The 17,665-nt window shown below is 43.6% G+C and overlaps 1 protein-coding gene across 1 annotated transcript in view; it reads left to right on the plus strand.

Annotated features, from left to right (window-relative positions):
- PTPRF (protein tyrosine phosphatase receptor type F) overlaps positions 1-17,665 on the plus strand; it is a 1,477,204-nt gene that overhangs the window by 626,730 nt on the left and 832,809 nt on the right. The gene's annotated exons all lie outside the window — the stretch shown is intronic.

Raw genomic sequence — 17,665 nt, forward strand, 5'->3', positions numbered from 1 at the left:
ACACTCAATTTAAAATAGAAATGAAAGGCAAAACATTTTTGTATAGATATAAAAAATAAGTAAATACATAAAAACACATTCTAAATACATTTTAGTTCCCTTTTTATAAGAGATCACATTACACAGTGGTGTAGAGGTTAAGAGCGGCACAGTGGTGTAGTGGTTAGCACTCTCACCTGGCAGTAAAAAGGGTTGTTAGTTCGTATCCCAACCAGGACCAACCTGCCTGGAGTTTGCATGTTCTCCCTGTGCCTGCGTGGGTTTCCTCCAGGTACTCCGGTTTTCTCCCACAATCCAAAGACATGCTGGTAGGTTGGTTGGCTTCTGTCCAAAATTGGCCCCAGTATATGAATGGGGACCTGGGATTGTGGGCTCCTTGAGGGTAGGGACTGATGTGAGTGTGCAATGTACAGGGATAGGGACAATTGTAGACACTCAGGATGGGCTGGAGTCTTAATTCAATCTTACTAACTATGTAACATCCCCTTGTTCTCAGCTGTATACGAGCTGGGAGGCAGCAGCACACTGATCTTCTCAGTTAAAGACTGTGCAGTGGGTGAGTATCAAGTCTGATAATTGGAGGGGAGCATAGCTAGAGAACTGACCATGGTGTGCTCTCCTGCTTAGTGTGGTCAGTTTTTAATAGGACAGCAGAGGACTAGCAGGATCGCCAGGGATTTCACATAAAGGAAGCAATACAAAGAGAACAGGAGACTTTGTCATACAAGTACATGGTACAGCAGCTACATAACAGGAATATGAAGTTTTGGGGTAACAAACGCTTTAAGAAACATCCTCCCTTTGACATCTACGTGACAACAATTTGCATGTCTAGCCATCAGCTGAGCTGTGATTGACAGATTTGGTCCCCACTAATGATTGGGAACCAGCTAGGGGGGTTCCCAATGTAATCACAGGGTCAGCTATAAGGCTCAGTTTCACACCTGTTGCGTTTTCCAGTACTTTTTGCAGAAATGCACTACAGTCCATTTAACATGGTTTCCTATGGGACATGTTCACATCTGTGCTTTTTTTCAGCCGCTGCGTCTTTTGGGGAAGGGTCAGGGACTTTTTTAGGCTTGGTTTACACCTATGCAGTTTGCTTTTGATTGTTTCTGTTGTGCTGTTTGTTGTGTATCTTTGCAAATGTGAAAAAAAAAAAAAAATGCAAAACACATGAAAAAAAAATGCAGCAAAAACGTGCGTGCAAAAAATTTAAATGCTCCGCAGAAACTAATCAAAAGCAAACTGCATAGGTGTGAACCAGACCTGACGTTTTGATTTACATGCGAGCTGAACGCTCCATTTAAAGGAGAGAAAAAAACAAAAAACAAAAAGAAGCATTTCAGTTTGCAGAGGTGGCTGCAGCCTGTAGATGGCATATCAGTTTTGGGTGGGGCGTCCCTTTAAATTTTATGTGCAGAAATGTGTAATTGCCGGTATTATTGTTTCTCCGATAGAAGACTATTTTGCTTTAGTTCCAGCCTCCATCTCCCGTATCTCAGGGGAGACTTCTCGCCGGCTGGCCAGGAAGGAGGAGCGTGATTTTGGCTGCTGCTCATTGCTCCCCCACTTCCCCCCGCTGCTTTCTCATGCTTTCCTGTTGACACCTGTGTGGATACCGAGACGTACTAGACACCGGCCTCGCTGCAAAATAGCTGTGAGCGCTCGCTGGCTTTCGCATGACTTGCTCTGCACACCAATGTCGGCCTGTCAGATGCTGTTTACACTGTTTGAACGAACATTAGCCCTGCGGCGATAGCTGTAACTTTTTTTTTTTCCCCCTTTTGCATTTTTATTTTGAGTTAATCTACAGAAAGCCGGCAGGAGACAATAGAGTCAATTCACTATTCTTTTGTTTTCTCCATTGTTCCTATTGTTTCGATGATATACCCGTTATATAGTTGCCGTGTACAGGTAATCAATTATCAATCAATTCACAAAACAAAATCACTTATCTGGCAAAATTTGACTTTTTTTTAAAAAATTTTTAATAGCAGTATATCAATTCTTCCTGATTAAGCCGGTCCATGATTCCTATCCCAGGTTTCCTGTTTTTTGGGTGGTTATGTTGTCTTGTAGGGTCTTATAGAGCCCTGCTTTAGCTACCCTTTCATGTGTACTCCCAGGAGGGAGACTACACTGAGGGAGACTACATGAGCACCCTGCCTTCCACCAGCACGCTCAGGAAGTCCAAGAGGACTAGGCGGGGCACACAAATTTTTTTGCACGTCGTGTTTTTTAATAGGCTGCTCTATGTACATGAAACACGCCAAAAAAAGCATCATCAAATGCGACCCATTCAAGAGAATGTGGCCGCTCTGCATCCACATGGTTGTAACGCTGTAATGTGGGATTTTGAGGTTTAAAACAAGCAGTGAGGAGGGAACATAATGGGGGTTATTTACGAAAGCCAAATCCACTTTGCACTACGAGTGCAAAGTACACTGAACATGCACTTGGAAGTGCAGTCGCTGCAGATCCAAGAGGGACATGCAAGGAAAATAGAAAACAAAATTTTTAGCTTGCACATGATTGGATGATAAAATCAGCAGAGCTTCCCCTTATTTCAGATGTACCCCTCAGATTTACAGTGACTGCACTTCCAAGTGCAATTTCAAGTGCGCTTTGCACTTTTAGTTTGCACTTGTAGTGCAAAGTGTATTTGCCTTTCGTAAATAACCCCCATTGTCTCCCAGCCACCTGTTAGCCACCCTCTGAAAAGCTATCCACTGCGGTTCAAGGGTTGCCGCAAGTGTGCATGAGCTTATTCATTGTGCTGCAGCCCACAAAGCGCAGACTCACACATGCACAGTAGGAAACTGGCTGTCCAGCTTCACAGCCGGTTTCCCTTAACCTAAGATGCCGTTGCCATTAAATAATCGGCTTAGGTGTCGACATCGCTGGATCCCCGGACAGGTAAGTGTCCTTATATTTAAAGTCAGCAACTACAGTATTTGTAGCTGCTGACTTTTAATTTTTGTTAAGGAGACAGGAGCTCCTTTTTAAGGTGTGCACTGTGGTGAACAATCCACAAACCTGGCTGAAGACCAGGAAATAAAATTGAAGACTATATAGCACTAATATTTTGCAAAATAGCTCAAGCTCTGCCAGATTGGATGGAGAGCGTCTGTGAACAGCAATTTTCAAGTATTGCCACAGATTCCCTAGTGGATTTAGGTCCGAACTTTGACTGGGCCATTCTAACACATGAATATGCTTTAATCTAAAACATTCCATTGTAGCTCTGGCTGTATGTTTCGGGTTGTTGTCCTGCTGGAAGGTGAATCTTCGCCCCGGTCTCAAGTCTTTTGCAGACTCTAACAGGTTTTCTTCTAAGATTGTCCTGTATTTGGCTCCATCCATCTTCCCATCAACTCTGACCAGCTTCCCTGTCCCTGCTGAAGAAAAGCATCCCCACATCATGATGCTGCCACCACCATGTTTCACAGTGTGTTCAGGGTGATGTGCAGTGTTAGTTTTCCACCACACATAGCGTTTTGCTTTTAGGCTAAAAAGTTAAATTTTGGTCTCATCTGACCAGAGCACCTTCTTCCACATGTTTGCTGTGTCCCCCACGTGGCTTCTCACAAACTGCAAACAGGACTTCTTATGGCTTTCTTTCAACAATGGCTTTCTTCTTGCCACTCTTCCATAAAGACCAGATTTGTGGAGAGACGACTAATAGTTGTCCTGTGGACAGATTCTCCAACCTGGGCTGTGGATCTCTGCAGCTCCTCCAGAGTTACCATGGACCTCTTGGCTGCTGCTCTGATGAATGCTCTCCTTACCCGACCTGTCAGTTTAGGTGGACGGCCGTGTCTTGGTATGTTTATAGTTGTGCCATACTCTTTCCATTTCCGGATGATGGATTGAAAAGAGCTCCGTGAGATGTTCAAAGCTTGGGAGATTTTTTATAACCTAACTCTGCTTTATACTTCTCCACAACTTAAGGTAAACTACTTGACACTTAACCTAATGCCACTGCTCACGGTGGTTAAAATACAATTTTTATTTAGTGTATAGAGGGCCACTGGCAGTGGCGCCTTTGACTGGCTCCATGCGCATTACTCTTGGTGTGTGGGACAGGGCAAGGGTACTAATGCATTCTGACACAGAGGCCTGGTCACCAGACAAATCATTGTGGCTCAATCCCAGACTATCCCATTTTAGCAAAAGTCCAGATCCAGTAATATGGGCCAGAGTCGGCATCAAACAATTAAAGAACATAGTGGGGGGAGCTGCTTTCCTTTGACCAATTGAAAGATAGACATGATCTACCAAACTGGTACTCTTTCCCCTATCTGCAGCGTTTGTTGCACAATTTGGCACAGGCACGGTAGTACTTCAATCCTCACCTCTAGAGCCTGCTGCTCTGTTATGAATCTGCGCAAAGGACGCTGTCAAAAACATATAAAGAGCTATTTGCTGAAAGGCCTCCGGCACTCAGTAAATGTAGAGAGAAATGGAGCTCATTAGTCCCCAATTTCCAAGGGGACGACTGGGACAATATGAGGAACCACCCTTTTCAGGTCCTAGTATAGGCCCGTGACGGGTACACTCAATTCAAGATACTACACAGGGTGTATTATACCCTAGCGAGACTAGCCAGCATCTATGGCTTGGATAACGCCACCTGCTGGCATTGTACCGTGGCAGGGGCAGATTTCGATCATATATTCTGGTAGTGTCCATCAATACAGGTATTTTGGACAGGGGTTACAAAAACCATCCAGAGGCTGGTCTGGTGGAGGAGGTAGCACCACTCGGGGCACAAAGAACTATGCTCTCCCTCACCTTGTTTTATGCACGCGAAGCCATCCTTTTATGCTGGAAAAATAAACCTGAGGCCCCATCCTTGGCCTTCTGGAAAGGCATAGTGAATAAAGTATTACCCTTATATAAAGCCACTTAAGTAGGGGGTGCCCCAAAAAATTTGAGAAGGTATGGCAGTATTGGTTCTCTTTGGATCATACTGTATTTGTTACTGTATAATTGATGGGCTAAATGTTACATGAAAGGGAACATGCGCTAATTGAAGAGACGAGACAGGCTTTATAGCTACCAGGTAATTGTGGTCATTGTTTTAGATTTTACTTGAGCGTGTATTGATAAAATGATTTGAGTAGGCCGGAAGGGCATGTGATTACGTTTTAACTGTCTGTTATACCTGGGACATTGCACAATGGGGAGGAGGGAGGGGAGAGGGGGTATTTTCTGTGGGGTTCTGTTTTTTGTTTTACAAAAAACTGCGAATACAAATAATTTTCCCCAAAAAAACAACTTCTCCACAACTTTATCCCTGACCTGTCTGGTGTGTTCCTCGGCCTTCATGATACTGTTTGTTCACTAAGGTTCTCTATCAAACCTCTGAGGGCTTCACAGAACAGCTATATTTATACTGAGATTAAATTACACACAGGTGGACTCTATTTACTAATTAGGTGACTAATTGGTTCCACTAGATTTTAGTTAGGGGTATCGGAGCAAAGGGGGCTGAATACAAATGCACGCCACACTTTTCACATATTTATATTAAAAAAAAAAAAAATTGAAAGCCATTTATCATTTTCCTTCCACTTCACAATTATGTGCCACTTTGTGTTGGTCTATCACATAAAATCCCAATTAAATACATTTAAGATTTTGGTTGTAACATGACAAAATGTGGAAGGGGTATGAATACCTTTTTAAGGCATTGTATATATGGCTTTGCTGACCATGGTCTGGTGATGATCAGCAGGTGTAACACATTTCATGATGAAGAATATCAGTGGGAAGGAAATTACTCATTAATAGGTCTAAGTGGTAGAAAGGGTTAACCAGTGGTTATAACTGAAATGCAGTCAGACTCCCTCTTGCTGGATTCCTATTTAGGCAGTCCTCTGGCAGCAGCTAATGCTCTTTGTGGTGGAGGCCCCCTTTATTAAGGCAGCAGTTGGCGAACGATTCGATTGTGAGTCCAACAGCGATTCTGGATGCCGATATCCCGAGTCGCCAGTATTGCTACAGTCCCTGGTTTGATCAACATCCAGCACAGAGACCCACTCTCTCTCTCTCTCTCTGACACTGCACAGCTTAGCACGACTTGGCACAGTACAGCTGTCTCCCTCTCTTCCCCAGTTGATGCACTTCCCCCCAACTGCCTGGCTCCTTCCTGGGCTTTTGCAATTATCTGGTCCCTCCTGCTTTTAGTTGCTTATGGGCAGGGCCACCTTTAATATTGATTGGACCCTGGGCAAACATTTTCTTGAGCCCAGAGCCCCCCTTCATACATCAGAGTCCCCAGAACTCCCTCCTCACATAAGGGTCCCCTGAGCTACCCCCCCTTACAGCAGGGTCCCCAGAGTTTCCCCACACTTAAATCAGGGCCCTCAGAATCACCCCCCTTCCCCTTACATCAGGGTCCATACATTTCCCACCTTACATCAAGGTCCCCTAAGCCAACCCCTCCTTACCTTAGGGTCCCCAGAGCCCTCCTCCTTACATCAGAGTCCCCAGAGTTATCTCCTCCTTGTATTAAGGTCACTAAAGGCACCTTCCTTATATCAGGGTCGCAGGAGCCCCCATACTTACATCAGGGTCCCCACATCCCCCGTACTTACATCGGGGTCCCTCCTTACATTAAAGTCCACAGAGTCTCCCTATCTTACATCAGGTTTCCCCAGAACCCCCTCCTCAGATTAGGGTCCCCAGAGCGATCCCTCCTTACACCGTTGACCCTGGAATTTCCCCATGCTAACAGGGTTCTCAGATTCACCCCCCCCCCCTTACATCAGGGTCTAAACATTTCCCTCCTTCATCAGGGTCCCCTCCCTAGAAATATCCCCCTTCTTATATAAATCACCCCAGAGCTGCTCCTCCTCTAACAAGTCAATGCCTCTTGAAGTTCCTTACCTTCTTTGAATTCACTGAACCCTCAGCTACAGGTGAAGCAGAGAGACATGGCACTGGCAGCTGCCAGGTCTTCAAGAGGAAGTTCCATTCTCCTTCACTGAACACTGGGGGCGGAGTCAAGAAAACCATGTGGTTGGTTGCTAGATGCTCGGGGGTCCTAGCAACTAACCATTAATACGGACAGCTGCAGGAGGGAGCTGAGAGATGTGGCAGCAACCAGAACTGGAGGAAAAAAATTTGAATGCCGGGGGGGCAGAGTTGGACTAACCACGTGGTTGGTTGCTAGACGCCACACAGTCCTGGCAACCAACCACTGAGCAGGAGCTAGGAAGAGGGACCTCAGCGACACCACTGCAACAGGTAGAAGAAAAGAATGTCAGCTATATGGCAACACTGGCGCAGGGTCAGGGGGCACCACAAGAATGACTGGACCCAAGGCAGCTGCCTCTTTTGCCCCGCATTAAAGATGGCCCTGCTTATGGGCCCTGTAGTTGCAGCCCAGGGAAAGGTATAACTGACATTCTTCTTCAAGACTACATGTCCCAGGCTGCTCCTGTGCATACCCAGTCACAGCTAGGCAAGGCAGAATTATCAAAGCCACCATGTGGACAAAGAAAGTTCTGCAATTCACTAACATTACCCTGTGTTACAATTATATCACTATTGGACATTGGAAACTTTATTTCCAAGGACACTGTTTTAGAAGATGAATTGTTACAGAGTAGACTCTTTTTTTTTATGACATGTACAGTTTTATTTGCGCTTGTGTGTACAGTAGATTTTGTTACAGTTCGAATGTATCATTTGTAATAATTGTTGTTTGATAATTTAGATACTTTACACATAGTTAGCACTTATTTTAATTGAGAACTCTTAGGAGCTCTGGGCTATACACTTAAACAGCTTTTTATGCATTATCATCTCTGATGATAACCATAGCACATTAGTTTAACACCTTAAGGTTAGTAAAGATAGGGAAGTGTGGAGGTAAATGCACTGTTAAAAATATATTAAAATCTGCAGCTTTCAACTAAAGCGTTTAATGGCTCTCTAAGGTTCTCTCACAAACCTCCGAGGGCTTCACAGAATTCTCAGTATTCATACTGAGATTAAATTACACACAGGTATTTACTAATTAGGTGACTTCTGGAGGCAATTGGTTCTACTAGATTTTAGTTAGGGGTATCAGAGTAAAGGGGGCTGAATACAAATGCCCCCCACACTTTTCCCAGAGGAGCCACTTGAACCCAATGATAGCACATTTATTAATGTATCTGTTTATTTTAATCTGTCTGCTTTATGCTTTTTTTTCACTTCAGTATCCAAGCTCCATAAGCTGCAGAACAAGTTATTATAAAGCATCATAAGTATCCAAATATATCCCCTATGTGTGTCATATAGTGGATATGGAAAGGGGATATTTCACAGACCTTTATAATTAAGCCCTGCAGAGGCGAGCGAGACTCTTCCCGAGCGGTTCACACTCGCGCAGCTCAGTGACATTCACTCACTCGCACTCCCGTTATGTAAGCGCAGCCGGGGTGCGTTCATCCGCATGCTAATCCCCGTGTCTCTACCAGTTGCATTTTCATGTTGACAGGCAGAATAATTCCTCCTGGCCTTCTCTCCCTTTTTCCTAACCAGCTTTGCAATGATATCAATTTCCAAAAGACACAAAATCATCCGCATTTTAGCTCCTGCAACAGTTAGGTCCGGCAAAGCAATATTGATTAATGAAAGCGATAGCGTTATTGGCACGCAGCCTGTCCCCTCTCCCCTGCGAGCTCACCCCCTTAGGACCTCCCAATTTTATTAGCAAAGGATTGCTTTTGTGTTATCTATAAATAAATAATGTCTTCGTATTGCAGACGCTGGGTTTCACTCTCATCCCTGCTGCAAAAAAACAATGAATATTTTGCAGAGTCTCTATTCCCCCAGGATAATGTTATGACAGCCATGTCTGATGCTAATTGGAGGTCTGCTTCACTAGCAGGTTCTGCGGATCTTCCAGGATGAGCCACTGCTGGATTTTGTGTGATGCTATGCTGGCTATGTATCCATTCTGTAAACAGGAGCTTATGTATATGTCAGGCTTAAACTGGGCCTACCATTAGATATATGTTAAATGCATGAAAATGCCAGTGTAAAACTTCCAGGTATTGTCTTCCTCTGTCAGATATCACAGTACTCCCTGACTGTCTTCAACTGTGTTCTGTTTCAAATTCCCCTTCATGCATTTACATACCTCATTAGAACCAGTCTGAACAGTATGATCACCTGCTGACTTCCACTATCCACAGGTAGCTTGTCACAATCAGGTGTCAGGTTTGGAGACTATTAGCATTAGAGAGGTTCCCACTGACCAGCAGGATAAATGATGCAGGGTCTAAGCACTAACTGGTCTTCGCATGAGCTCCTGATGGTGGAGATGGGTTTTCCTGAATGCCAGTGCCAGATCGCAGTCCTCAGGATCACCCCACAAGTAGGTGAGCAAGCCGGGGTCCAGTAGCAGATATAGCAGGTCGGGATCAAGCAGAAGGATAGTCACCAAACAAGCCAAAGGTCAGTAACAAGTGGTTACAGGCAGGGTTGAAGCAGAAGCGTAGTCAGTAAACGCGACAAAGTTCAGTAACAAGCGGTTATAAGTAGGGATAAAGCAGAAGCGCAGTCTATAAACAAGCCAAAGCTCAGTAACAAGCGGTTACAGGTAGTGATCAAGCAGAAGTGTAGTCAATAAACAAGCCAAAATCAGCAACACATGGTTACAGGTTGGCATCAAGCAGAAGCGTAGTCTAAGAACAAGCTAAAGGTCCGTAATGAGTGGTAGTGAAGATACAGACAGCAACAGGACTTTTAGGGGATTCCCCTTAAAATCCCTACCGGACCTAAGGGCCTGGTATGCCCCCAAAGGCATGCAGGCTTCATTAGTGAGGGGACATTATCGCCGCTCTCTCGCTTGCTACTATAGAAAAATGACATTTTCCTATTGCAGCCAGCACAAGAACCAGCGCGACTGGATCGCACTGGTTAGAGAAGCCTGCAGCCAGGAACCAGCACGTCAGGATCGCGCTGTAAACACAATATCGGCAGCACCTACTGTAGCTTGGAGGGAATTGAGAAAGATCCATGCCACTCCAACCTCTTGTATCAATATCCCTTTACCCATAACGATTTCAGAACAGTTGATTCCGAACATCTCCCTTACTCTCTGGCATCGTAGAGGTATCCATTTAATTACAGACCTCTATACCAACAACCAAATGAAATAATTTGAGAAGTTCTGTCGAGACTTTTAGTTTCTCTTCTCAGACTACTACTTGTACCTTTAAAATTTTTCATCTTCTTCGGTCATTTCAGACACATGACCTTTCTCTCCATTCCGGGGTTTGGAGATGCCTCAGTGCACTTCCATCAACTTCTAAAGGTATTTCTACAATTTTTATAATTGTTTTAAAGATAAACCCACGTACACTAAATCTCCTCCATATCAAAAATGGGAAAATGACTTAAATTCTACAAAAATGCTCAGTGGTGTTTGGCTTTCAAATCAGTCTCTAAGGCCTCCCATTGTTTGAACCATTGGGAATTGTCCCAGAAAATTGCCTTGCGTTGGTACCTAACACCCCTCCGCATCTCACGGTTTCTTCCATCCTGCTCATCTCTTGGTTGGAGAGGACATATTGGTCATTTATTACATATGTTTTGAACTTGTAAGAATCTCACCGATATCTCGTTATATCTCTGATGTTACAGGCATTCTTACGGTGCCAGATCTTAGCCTCGCAATTCTCATTCTAGGTATTGATCGGTTTCCTCCCTCTTGCCGCTCTATAGTCACACATATCTTATTAGAGCGAGAGGATGGAGATCTGACAAAATGCCAAATCTGTCAGAAACTGTCAAAATTGTCCGTGTGCGTCATAAATATGAAGCCATGCTAGCCAACAAGCGAGGTATCAGGAAGGTCTCTGATTCGCAATGGAAACTGTGGAATGTGAGGTTATAGCTTTTCATGTTTCTAATATCTTCAGTATGTCTCTACCAGATTTTGGACCTAAACTTTTGTGTTTACTTTGTACTTGTTGGGCTTTTTTTTCTGTACTATTTGTATCCTCTTTGTACATTTTTAATTTGAAAATAATAAAAAAAAGAATGTTAAAAAAAATAAAATAAAATGTCCTGATCATAAAGGGGGTAAATCTTCCGGGGCTGAAGTCGTTAAGATGGCAGCTGATGTCATGAAATCCCGATGCCTGTACAGTTCTTGGCTGTGTTTATAAATGTCTAACACAGCTCCTGCTGCAACCTCTCACGTTGTGATTTGCTAGAAATATACAACATTGCAGCATGATCGCTAGTGTAGAGGAGACTGAGACAATGCTTCCCCTTGCCTGAAGCAGACTGATGACATCATCTAAGCTCAGGCAAAGTCCAGTATACTAGAGCCCAAGGGTGATTTTGATTTATGATAAAAGGTGAAACTTAAACAAAGCAATACTGTTTCTGATGTCAGTGGTATATTCACTGAGACTTGTTAGGTTGCGGAAAGGTTCAGTTTAGGGAGCATATGGACTGCTTTCAATATACATATCACATATGTCTACGGTAATTACCGCAGATGTACTGCAAAACATGTGCTAACTGAAATGAGACTGCATGAGGAGGTAGAGGGATGGGCAGTTATGAGATATAATCCCCTGATCAATGCCATTTTGAAATTGTGTCCTCTAGCAACTGTCCATAACCGAAATATGAGTTTAAGAAACCCATTACAGGTCAATATGGACTGCTCTACGCTCTCCCTACTATCAGGGGTTTTCTGGATCTTTAATCCAAGGCAGCACGACACGGTATAATTGCAGGTAAACAAGGCCTTCACTGTGGTACAATTTTTATTTCATCTCAAAATAACGACTGTTAGGCGACAAGCACAATTCTCTGTCCCCGAGCGCCGCAGTGCTTACAGATGCGCAGGTTAATGCATGAGTGATGTTAACATGACTAGCTGACAGCAACAGACGCAGTAATGAAAACATGGACTGACACCAAGAAAAGTGCTGCGTCCGTTCACTTAGACACAAATCATTGACTGATAATAAAAGCCACTTCGGTAATGTAAGACCTCCGTTCGGTATTTTATTGAATGCAGCCTTGGAACTATTGACAATGGTGAGCAAGATAGAATAGAATGCCCAGTGTTGCAATAATATAATTCCTTCCCGGCAAATTTGTAGATTACTAAAAAAGTCATCACTTTGCCTGGATTGACTTGAGTACAGTCAACCTCCCCATAGACGGTTTGAATCTTGGCTGATTCATGCTGAAACAGCTGGGATTCAAACCATCTATGGCCGGCGTAAGTGCTCTCTGATGGCGTGATGTGACTGAGCATCCCTCAGTATATAGAGGAAAGACCAATAGATATAGTGTAGGCAGGGTAACGAGGAGAGACCAATCAAAATGCTTGTGGCAGGATATAGAGGAAAGACCAATAGATAATCTGGGTGAAGGGTATAGAAGGGAGACCAATGGGTATGCTGGGGGCAGGGTATTGGGGCCATACCAATAGATATACTGGAGGCAGGGCAAAGAGGGGCATAGAGGAAAGACCAATAGATATGCTTGGGGCAGGATATAGAAGGAAGACCAATACTGTAGATATGCTGGGGGCAGGACATAGAAGAAAGACTATTGCTGCCTACACACAGTCAGACTTTCTGATGGGAAATGTTCGATGTGAGCTTGTTGTCGGAAAGTCAGACCGTGTGTATGCCCCATCAAACATTTACTGTCAGAATTTCTGGCCACAAATGTTTGAGAGCAGGTTCTCAAATTTTCCACCAACTTCACTTGCTGTTGGAAATTCAGAGCGTGTGTGTACACAAGTCCAGGCACACAATAGTTCACACATGCTCAGAATCAAGCAGAAGGAGCCACACTGGCTATTGAACTTCCTTTTTCTCAGCTCGTTGTATGTCACCGCGTCCTCATGTTCAGAATTTTTGGCCAACATTTGTGTGACCGTGTGTATGCAAGACAAGTTTGAGCCAACATCCTTCCTGAAATTTATCCACAGTTTTGTTGGAGGAAAGTCCTATCGTGTGTATGCAGCATTATAGATATGCTGGGAAGCAGGGTATAGAGTACTGATGGTAAACCTTGGCACCCCAGATGTTTTGGAACTACGTTTCCCATGATGCTCATGCACTCTGCAGTGTAATGGAGCATCATGGGAAATGTAGTTCCAAAACATCTGGAGTGCCAAGGTTCACCATCACTGGTATAGAGTAAAGACCATAAGATATGCTAGGGAAAGGGTATAGAGAAAAGACCAATGGGTATGCTGGGACATGATGTAGAGGGATGGTCAATAGGTATGCTGGGGACAAGGAATAGAGGAAAACCAATAGATATGCTGGGGGAAGGGTATAGAGGAAAGACCAATGGGTATGCTAGGGCAGGATATAGAGGGAAGGCCAATCGATTTGCTGGGGAGAGGGTATAGAGGAACAACCAATAGATATGTTGGGGGCAAGTTATAGAAGAGAGTTAATAGATATGCCGGGGGCAGGATATAGAGGAAAAAACAATGGATAGGCTGGGGGCTGGGTACAGAGGAAAGACCAATAGATATGCTGGTGGCAACTTATAGAGGAAAGATCAATAGATATGTTGGGGGCAGGGTATAGAGGAAAGACCAATAGAAATGCTGGTGGCAACTTATAGAGGAGAGATCAATAGATATGCTGGGGCAGGGTATAGAGCAGTGATGGCGAACCTTGGCACCCCAGATGTTTTGGAACTACATTTCCCATGATGCTCATCTACACTGCAGAGTGCATGAGCATCATGGGAAATGTAGTTCCAAAACATCTGGGGTGTCAAGGTTCGCCACCACTGGTATATAGGAAAGACCAGTGGTTATGCTGGGGCAGGATATATTGGAAGGACCAAAGGGTATTCTGGGATCTGGATATAGAGTGATGGTCTCCAAACTGTCACCCGGGGGCAAGCTGCAACCCTTTGCTTACATCTATCTGGCCCTTGGGGCAATATACATCTCACTGATACAAGACACTATTCTGCCCACTGACACCAACACTAGGGCATAGTTACTGCCACTGACATCAACAATGGGGTACTATTCCTTCCACTAATACAAAAGATGGAATACTGTTTACTCCCACTGATGGCAGAAAAAAAAAAAAAAACAGATTTCCCACTAGCCACAGTCCAGCCCTCCTAAAGTCTGAAGGATAATACACTGGCCCTTTGTTTAGAAAGTGTGGAGACCCCGGATACAGAGGGAAGAAGGAAGGGTGTGCTGGAAGTGAAATATGGGAACGTTAACAATCTATGCACTGGTGGGGGAAATCTCAATGGATTGGAGGCTGAATCCCCATGTGAAAGTGGCACTTTACTTTATTACTGTTAAAGGAAATGTCTACTTTAGACGTACATAGCCTGCTAAATATGAACTCTTTTAAAAAGTCTACTTTCCCACCAGTCATGTTGATCCAAAGGCTTTGGAACTTTCTGAGTCACTGATCCAGAACAAGTATAGAAGAACACTGATAAAGACTAGAGATGAGCATGGGTGTCCTCCAAACTCATCTCTAAACCAGACTCTGAACTTCTACTTTTTTTTTTTTTTTTTTTTTAATCCAATGAGCTGAGGGCGAGTCTTCTCTGCCCAGCAACCCACATGAGCTGTGGGGTGGAAAATGACCCGGTCCGCAGTTCATTGGAGTACAAAAGTAGAAGTTTTGGTTAGCAATGAGTTTGAACGACACCCAAGCTTATCTCTAATAAAGAATTATGACTTCCCCTCCATGATGTAAGCTGTGGCTTCAATGATGTAAACTGAGACTTTATGTGTAAGATGATAAATTCCACCTCCCACTAGTGCCTGGTCATGTGACCAATGCCAAGCCATTGGTCATGTGGTCTCTGGCAGAGGATATTGACCGAGGGCTAACTGATTTGCATCATATTGGATGTGAACTCTAGCACATAGTCGCTTATCTCCAAGGAGATTGGATAGGTCTAACTAATGTCTATCCGTATGAAGATTTCCCACTTGCCTGTGTCTGCTCTTAACATGACTTAAAACGACATAAAAGGATTTTCACTCCTCTAAGAGAAAGACATTACAGCGTTCCCCTGACTGTTTCTGTGAGATAATTTCTTCCCCTGTTCCCCATTGGGATGGATCTGGGTCAGGACATTTCATCCCGCACATAGTCCAGACTCTCCGCAGCCTCCTAAGTACATCTAATAGACATGAGACCGCGCGCTCGCCTTGGAATGCTCGGAGGAGCTTTGCAAAAAGCCGGTTCAAATCCCTCTTCTCCACACAGCCAGAAATGCTTTGAAACTTAGAATAAGTGGGCTGATGAAACAAAATATGGGTCGTTTAAGGGCAGGGAATTTGGCTGTTCTATTTCTTTAGAGGGTTGTATGACGAGGAGAAAAATAAATAGCTGTTAAGTTGGGGAGCATATTTATAACAGTCAGGCTGGTCAGTTTTTAATTTCTTTTTTACCTGTTTTGTAGTTCAGGTTACTTTGATGGTTGCATGAAACTGGACCTCTTTGCTGTCCCTGAAGTAAAAGGCTGCCATTTCCCAATATCACGTACAGGATAGCGTGAGGTGTGTGTGTATAGATAGATATATATATATATATATATATATATATATATATATATATATATATATATATATATATTGTATAATAAAAGCAGATTTACTGTATAAAAGGCAGCTCCTTGTCTATGTCCTCGTTCCCCATTTTGCAGTCAGAACTGCATTAATCTCAGCAGCATTAAGAAAGGGGGATTGGTAATGCTATTATATTTTACAACAGCCACTTATACCGGTCAATTGACACGAATTATAACTTGTAATATAAGCCATTTCCAGTAATACCCTATAATTCCGCGCTACATTTTCACATTGTGCTCAGCCTGACGCTTTTTAAGAGAAAAAGCTCTTCCAGAAGGAAGACGGGTTTGCGATATTTTGTAGCAGGTCCCTTGACTCGGAACACTTGTCCTGATCTTACCCTTAAAGAAGTTTACTGACTCGAGGAGAGAAATGACTGTGTTGGCTATTGCAGCCAGATGTTAGCCATCAGCATTTCCTCAGGTATGGGATATATATACATATTCCTACATAAAAAAAAAAAAAAAAAAAAATATATATATATATATATATATATATATATATATATATATATATATATCTATTATCATAACAACATCCAACTTTAAAACCATTGGCATGCTCCACCTAAAGCCTTGACGTCCCATACCTGATGAAGTAACCTGAGCAGCTACAAAACGGGCCAAAGGTGTTTTATGCTTACAAAATAAAGTCCTCTTTGATAAACAAAATGCCCATTCTCAGGGCAGGAAATTAGGTTCACTCATAGGGAAAACTAAGGCTTCTATTACACTGCAGGGAAGCTTAGGAAGAGGTGGTAGGAATTCAGACGGAAGAGTAAGATAACTGACACCCAACGCACTGCTTTAATTTTATTTTGCATGAACTTGAACTGAGAGTGTAACAATCTGACAACCAATAAGGCTTGAAGGTATCCCCATACCTAGAGAGCGAGGTATGGGATGAAAGGGGAAGATAGTAGAATTTGTTTACATTCCTAGGAGTTCTACAGTTTGATCCAAAATGCCCATCTGTGTACATATTTGGCGAGCCTGTCTTGGCACATGTGGATAAATGATTCCATAATTCATGTCTGATTATGACAATCGCTTTGTGAGCGTCAGGGACTTTGTTGTTAGCCACAATTGAAGGATGCACATTCTAGCCACATTAATTAGGTGTACTGTGAGCAACATACTTAGCATATTGAGTTGGGGTAGAATGGCCATTTCAACCACGGTTCAATGGAACCCTAGGGTTCCCCCAGAGGTTGCTAGGGGTTCCTTGAGCTGTGGCTGATTGACCTCCCATTTGATAGTGCCTGCATATTTTTAGGGCCAACACCACTTGACAGAGCCTGCTGCATGAACCCAAAGCTGTCCGTAGGGGTGGCATTGTGGCCACCACTGCAACATGGTCAATGTTGCCACTGGTCACCAATTGGTTTTTGCAAGGGTTATCTTAAAATTGAAAATATTTAAAGGGTTCCTCTGCAGTAAAAAGGTTGAGAAAGAACGGAATAGCACATTGGTAATGCAAGCCCTTGTACACACGGTCGGACATTCCGACAACAAAATCCGTCGGATTTTGTCCGACAGATTTTGTCCGAAACTTGTGTTGCATACACATGGTTGGACAAAGTTGTCGGAAAATCCGATCGTACGTAACGTGATGACGTTATTTCATTGGGACGGGACTACCTTCAGGCTAGTAGCCAATAGCTTTGGTCTAGGAATTTGATCTGAACATGCGTGGCACTTTGTCCGATTGGAATTCTCTACACACAATCGGACAAAGTCCGATCGGATCATGTTGTCGGAAAGTTTTATAGCCCAGCTCTAAAACCTTGTCCGTCGGATATTCCGATGGAAACAGTCCGATGGAGCCCACACACAGTCAGATTAACCGACAACACAGTCCGTCGGAATGTCCGACCCTGTGTACAAGGGCTAAGAGGAATTGGCCTGCCGTGAATTGCAATGGAGCTGTCTCAATCTGCATTGCAAGTCAATGAACTTTTGACCAGAAGTAGGAAAGAATGAGGCATTGCCACTGTGGATACGAACCAATGTCTTGTCCACATCTCCAGCATCTGTTAGAATG

Source organism: Lithobates pipiens, unplaced genomic scaffold (assembly GCF_037356315.1).
Source record: "Lithobates pipiens isolate NorthernLeopardFrog02 unplaced genomic scaffold, aLitPip1_a1.2 Scaffold_23, whole genome shotgun sequence".
NCBI lineage: Eukaryota > Metazoa > Chordata > Amphibia > Anura > Ranidae > Lithobates > Lithobates pipiens.